We start from the raw sequence: 6,852 nt of genomic DNA on the forward strand, positions 1-6,852 counted from the left end.
ATTCAAAACACCTCCAAACTTCTCTCCTTCATTATATTTCATTATTTCTAGGCTCATCCAAGATTAACAGAGTATTGACTGCATAAGCTCAAATAAGTATTCTAATTCTATTTTTCTTGATAAGTTATTTAGATTTTTTTTCTTCCAGTGAATGTCTTATTTATTTAAGTTTCCCCAACTTTCATTTTCCTCCTGGCTCTGATCTTGATTTCCTGATTTCTGAACCGCAAAACTAAGTTCCTAGACCTGACACTTTCATTCCTCTGCTCTAAAAACACTATTTTTAGTTCATTTTTATCAAATGTTGCTTTTATTTCTCTATACTTACTCCTACAGTGCACCATTTTTTATGTGTGCAGGAATCATATCATTGCTTCTTGAAAAAGGTATGTCAATGTACATATATATATATATATATGTTTAAATTAATTAATTTACCCACCGCCACCACAGGAAACTAAAACTTCCCTTATCTCTACTCTACTATATGTAGTCTCTCTTATTAAAATGTAAGCTTTCTGAAAGGAAGTGATATTTCACTTTTTTAATATTTTTATCCGGAACACGGTAAACACTAAAATATTTTCCTTCATTTCTTCATTCGTATGCATTGATATTATGGTAGAACAAGTCTATATATGTCGTCCACTTTTATATTCTTTTTTATTAATTAGATGCAATAATAAATTTCCATATGAGTTTTCCAAAAGTTGTATGATCCAAATTATCTCCCTTCCTCCTTTTCTCCCCTCTCCCAGAGCTGGAAAGTGATTCTATCTGGGTTATGCATATACATGTAGTTCAAACTGTTTCCTTAGGTACAACTAACTCTGTGGTAAGCACAAGTTTAATTTTATTAAAATGTTGGGCTAATTCACATTCATTTCAAAATTCACTTCAAAATCAAGAAGAAATCTACTAAGTGCCTACTGTGTGATATACATGAAATTGTACTAGAAATAAAGATGAACATTAAATGGTCCCTGACTTTAAGGTATTTATCTTCTGCTGGGCAAAGTTTGTATGATTTGGGGGTGGGTGGAACAAAACAAGTACACATACAAACATGATTAAAAAATGAAGGAGGTGGTGCTCTTGACTGGTAGGAACAAGAGAGACTTTGGTGACGTGGTACCTGAAGAAAGTCTTGGTCCAAGAAAAGCAGAGATCAAAAGGGATAACTTTCCTGCAATGGGGAACACCATATGTAAATACATGGAAGTGAGAGATAGAGCTCAGTTTGCCTTAAATGTGGAATATGTGATGGGGAGAAATCTGGCAGAAAAGGGATGGAAAAAAAGGTGGATTCTAAAGGGTCTCAAATATCAAACTAAATATTTTAAACTAATGGCAAGGAGGAATCACAGAAGGTTTTTAAACATGAGTGTGACATTGGTTAGACCTAGGGATTAGGATAATTGTCTGACTACTGTGTGGAGGATGTACTGGAGAACAGGATAACAAGAAATAGTAAGATCAGTTTGAAAGGTATTAAATAGTACAGGTGAGAGGTGGTGAATATTTATATGTGGGTATTGGCAAGACAGTGGGAAAGAATCAGGATAAAATGTGGAAGTAGAATCAGAAATACATGGTGAAGGATCAGCTATAGGGATGGGGAGAAGTAGAAAAATATCAAGGGAGACACAGGGATTTCAAATCTGAATGACTTGGAAGACAGTAATAACCCTCAGCTGAAATTAAAAAAAAAAGTTTATAGAAGGGACTGGTTTAAAATTAGAGATATTGAGAGAACAGCCTACTTCTGGGGCTATATATGGAGATGTCTATCTATCTATCTATCTATCTATCTATCTATCTATCTATCTATCTATCTATCCATCCATCCATCCATCCATCCATCCATCCATCCATCCATCCATCCATCTATCTATCTATCTATCTATCTATCTATCTATCTATCTATCTAGAAAGACAGAGAGAAGGATAGGCAGACAGACAGAGAGAAGGATAGACAGACAGACAGACAGACAGACAGACAGACAGACAGACAGATAGATAGATAGATAGATAGATAGATAGATAGATAGATATACAAACAGACGACAGACAGACATTTGGATGTAGATAGCCCAAAAGTAGATGATGTGTTACTAGTATATTCACAATTCTGAAACTTTAGAAAAATCTGACCATTCTCAATTTTTCCTAGTGGCTGTGCCTTGGAGTTAAGTCCAAAAAGTCATGTTGGATGTTGTATCATACAAAGTGTAAAATCACCTTTCTTCCATGTCTCATATCTTGTGCTAAAATATTCTCTATATTCTGCTCTAAGAAATGATAATACTGTGTTATAAGAAGTGATGAGCAGGATGATTTCAGAAAAAAAACTGGGAAGATCTACATGAATTGATGCACAACAAAATTAGAAGAACCAGGAAAGCATCATACACAGTAATAGCAATATTGTACTATGATCAATTGTAAAAAACTTAACTACTCTCAGCAATGTATTGATCCAGGACAATTCTAAGGAACTTAAGACAGCAAATGCTATCTGTCTCCAGAGAAAGAACTACTGGATTCAGAATACAGATCAAAGCATACTATTTTCACATTAGTTCATTTGTGTTTTTATTTTGGGGTTTTGATTTTATATGAGTATTCTCTTACAACAATGACCAATATGGAAGTATGTTTTATATAATAATACATATATAACCTAGATCAAATTGTTTAACATCTCATGAAGGGAGGGATTCAATTTGAATATTATAACTTTGTAAAATATATTTTGAAAATTGTTTCTACGTGTAATTGGGAAAATAATATATCTTTATAAAAATGAATTTTGAAAAGATGTGGATGTCTTCTCTGTGGTCCAATTATTAGGTTCTTTCTGTAGAGGACTTTCCTATAACTAAAAAAAATTCCTACATCTAAAATTCTAAAAAATCATGGAAGCCTTTTCTTATCCAATTTTTCCTTAAGCTCTTGGTCTTAACCATGGGGAAATTTCTTTTCTTTTTTTTGACATTGTGACTTTGATTCAGAGAGACATCACTGAGGATGACCTGGTTTTCTGCTGGGGAGTATGCCTCTTTCTTGTTAGGAGTTTTCTCTGACTCATGTTCCCAGTTAGTCATCGATAAGCCCAGAGCTTTGGTTATGACATTTTCTGGCTTTTTCTTCTTGTTGGATCCATATCCTTTTGGTAGACTTCGTTTTGGGCCACAAGAGACTCTTCAGCTTGGGAATCTCCTGGAGAAGGACTTTCACCTACTGCCATGTTTTCATGCATCTCTAGCATTTTCCAGCCATCTTTCGCCTTCTACCACTTCCTATGTTTTCCATGCTGCTGCTTGCTGGCCACTTCATTTTGTGGCCATTTTCACCTTCTTTGCATCTTTACAAACTATGTGGTTTACACTTACCTCTGCTCTTTCTCCTTCTGCAATATTTTCTTCTTTTCAATATTCGTTCATTTTTCGGAAGTTTTTTTTCTTCTCTCTACTTTTCATCTTCATTGGAGCATCTAATTTTATCTACTTGGCAGCAGGAGCATGTATATTTTTTCCAGGGAATCTGAACAATCTTCTTCTGAGCACTGAAACTACAACCATCAACTGAGCATGTCCTTTGCTGAGAAATGTACTCAGCATATTTTTCTTGATTTTTAAAGCTATGATCACGAGTATCACAATAATGGGTATAAACCAGTTCCTTATTTTTCTTTTTTTTTCTCTTTTTCACTTTGTTGACTTTGGGGATTTCTATTTTATCTGTCATGGTTTTTCTTAGGGAAGTGATCATTTCTGCCTGGCTGTTAGTATCAATGTCCCTGCTGAAGGTCTAAATCACTGTTCCCCAGTCCCAGGTCAGATGGAAGTCCCAGGAATTCTGCTGGGAGTGAAGGAGGTGGGAAAGAGGAAAGGGAGGTGGTGAAATGGGCAGTGGGGGAAGCTGTGGAGGAAATGAGTCTGAAGACTTATAAGACTCAAATCATGGAAGCCTTAGCAATCAGGGTGGCCCTGGTTAGGGTAAATGGGTCCTTTAAATCAGAATGGATATTTCAGCCAGGAAACTGAGGAAAGTGAATCCTATATATGATTTTTAACCTTTTCCTTCAATCTTAGAATCAATATTAAGTACTGGTTGCAAGTCAAAAGAGTAAGGACCTGGGCAATCAAGATTAAGCAACTTGCCTAGGGTCACACAGCTAAGAAGTGTCTGAAGACAAATTTGAACCCAGGATCTCCATTCTCCAGACCTGTCTCTCTAGTCAGTGAGTCAACTAGCTGTCCCATCTCACCCGAACTATATATTCAATGCTGGCCCCACTCCTCCAAGTTTCTCCTCAATGACTCATTTGTAATATGGGCAGCTAGAAGGCAGAGTGGAAACAGCACCAGTCCAGGAGTCAAGACCAGAATTTAAAATCTGGCCTCTGACACTTACTATCTGTGTGACCTTGGGCAAGTCACTTAACTTCTAATTGCCTCAATTTCCTCAAATGTAAAAATGTGATAACAATACCTAACTCTCAGGTTATTCTGAGGAAAAAGTGGGACAATATTTATAAAGCACCTAGAATAGTGCCTGGCGTGGAGTAAAGTAAGCATGATATAAATGTTAGCTATTATTATTACTTTTATTTACTAATTCAAATTTATTATTAATGATATCACCATTGTTGGGATATGTACAGGTTCTGAGAAAGTCAAATTGAAGATCACCCAAAAGGAATGGAAAGGTGCATAATTATCATAAGCAAGGTATATCATATTTCAAATAAGGCTTTACCATAAAATTTTATACATTTTATTGATTTTTAATATCACTATAATTTCTTCCAATAGTTCATATTTCTACCCTCACATAGAGCCATTCTATACGACAAATCATATTTTGGGGGGACAATAAAAATTAATTTAAGGAGGGAGAAAAAAAGTCATCAAAACCAAGTAATGCCCTGAAAATATATGCAATGTGCCATACTTATGGACCTGTGGACCTCCCATTTCTGCCAACATAATTGGTGGGAGGGTCATCCCATATATCTCCTTTTGAGCCATACTTGTCAAACAAAAATGTTTTAAAAATTAATGTTATTAAGTAAATGTATGTGTGTGTGGGAAATAAGATATATCAGTTGTGATAAAAGCCAGAGAGCCAAGAATAACCAATGGAAATCTTATACAATCCATTGTTTTCTATTCAATAAAGGAAAAAAAGATGAGGAAAGCCCAAAACACTTTGGATATTCTCCTTGACTTTTATTGGGTAGACCAACATTAATGAGTTGTTATTCATATATTAGAGCAAGATCTTACTGTCCAAATCAATGTCTACGGACACTCTGGAGTATAAATAAAGTGGCACAAGCCAATATTCTTCTATACTGGTAATCATTTTTTTTTCTCAGCAGCTCCTGTTAAATGAAAAGTTAATTTGATTTTTTTGTTTTAATTTTCCTAAAATAGTTTTAATTTATTGGACTTATTTGTAACTAGATTTTTTTATTATAATCAATCTCTTGAGATATATTTATCTAACCTATTCCACTTATCTATTCTTCTGGGGTTCTTTTTGTTTATTCTGATTTCTAATCATTTTGATAATTAAAAGTGAATAACTAGAACTAGCAATCCCAAGGCTCCATTTTTTCTGCTACTCCCCTTACTTTTTCTTGTTATCTTGACATTCTTATTCATCTATATGAATGTTGTCCTTTTGTTTAATTCTATAAAGGTTAATAGGTTTAGAGCTATCGTATTAAATTTGTAAACTAATTTCAGTAGTATTATCATTTAATTTAATTTTTTTAACACAGCCCAACTATGAACACTAAATACACATTCAATTTGTTAATTTTTCCATCATTTATTCAATTGTTTCCTTGCGGTTTTAGTTGTAGAAGTTTTGTGTTGGTCTTAGTAGCCCAATTTCCAATGATGTCATTTCATGTCATTTCCTTAAAACTTTATAACTTCTGTCAGTGCTTTCTTGGGCACCTTCTGCTGGTATCTTTTGTTTTCTTTGTTGCTACCTTGATAATCCGGAAATAGATCATCAGTGATCATCAGGTTGGATGTACATCAGGAGCCCCTCTGTCACAATCCAAATAGAGTACCATCTAGTAAAATGAGGAGTCAGATCAGAAGGCTTGAAAGATATGAAATCAATATGCTATGAGATGAAAGCAGGTCTCTTTGTTAATCATTGATATCATCATTTTATTAAAAAAATGTATAGGGGACCATAAATTCTAAGAAAAAAAATCTAAGAATATCAGCAAAAACATAGAAACAAAAGTACCATGGTCTCAGATGTCTTTATGTAAATATACAAAGCATGAATTCTTAAGTGATTTAGATTTTTTTAACAGAATGATAGAAGACTTGAAAAAGCAGCCTATGGCAAGTGAGAGGGCCAGATGATACCTCACCTGAGCCAGAAGTAGGTGTGTGTGTGTAAATACAAATGAATGTAGTCTCTGGCTTTAAGGGAAAAGAATGGGAATGGAGGTCTAGACAACTACTTGCCTTTTTCTTTCTTTCTCCTTCCAGGCTGGTCTAGCCATATATTCTCTTCCTCCCTGTCAGAATCTCTGTAGCTTGTTTCTCAGCTGTACTGAGTATTAGAAATTTTTAAAAAACTGTATCTTTTGCATTGCAAACTCCATGTCCTACTATAGAGATAATTACATCTATTTTAACATTGCTCAAATTGAAGAGTTAGGAAAATTTTGAATGGAGAAGTCCCTGCCTGTTTCCCTAAGAAGTCACTTCTTTAGTCCAGTTAAACAAACTATAAGTCTCTCTCTCTTTCTCTCTCTCTCTCTCTCTCTCTCTCTCTCTCTCTCTCTCTCTCTCTCTCTCTCTCTCTCTC

At 34.7% G+C, this 6,852-nt stretch overlaps 1 pseudogene; it reads right to left on the minus strand.

Annotated features, from left to right (window-relative positions):
- The window catches only part of LOC123252568, a 100,221-nt pseudogene that overhangs the window by 88,391 nt on the left and 4,978 nt on the right, over positions 1–6,852 (minus strand).

The sequence above is a fragment of the Gracilinanus agilis genome, chromosome 6 (assembly GCF_016433145.1).
Source record: "Gracilinanus agilis isolate LMUSP501 chromosome 6, AgileGrace, whole genome shotgun sequence".
NCBI lineage: Eukaryota > Metazoa > Chordata > Mammalia > Didelphimorphia > Didelphidae > Gracilinanus > Gracilinanus agilis.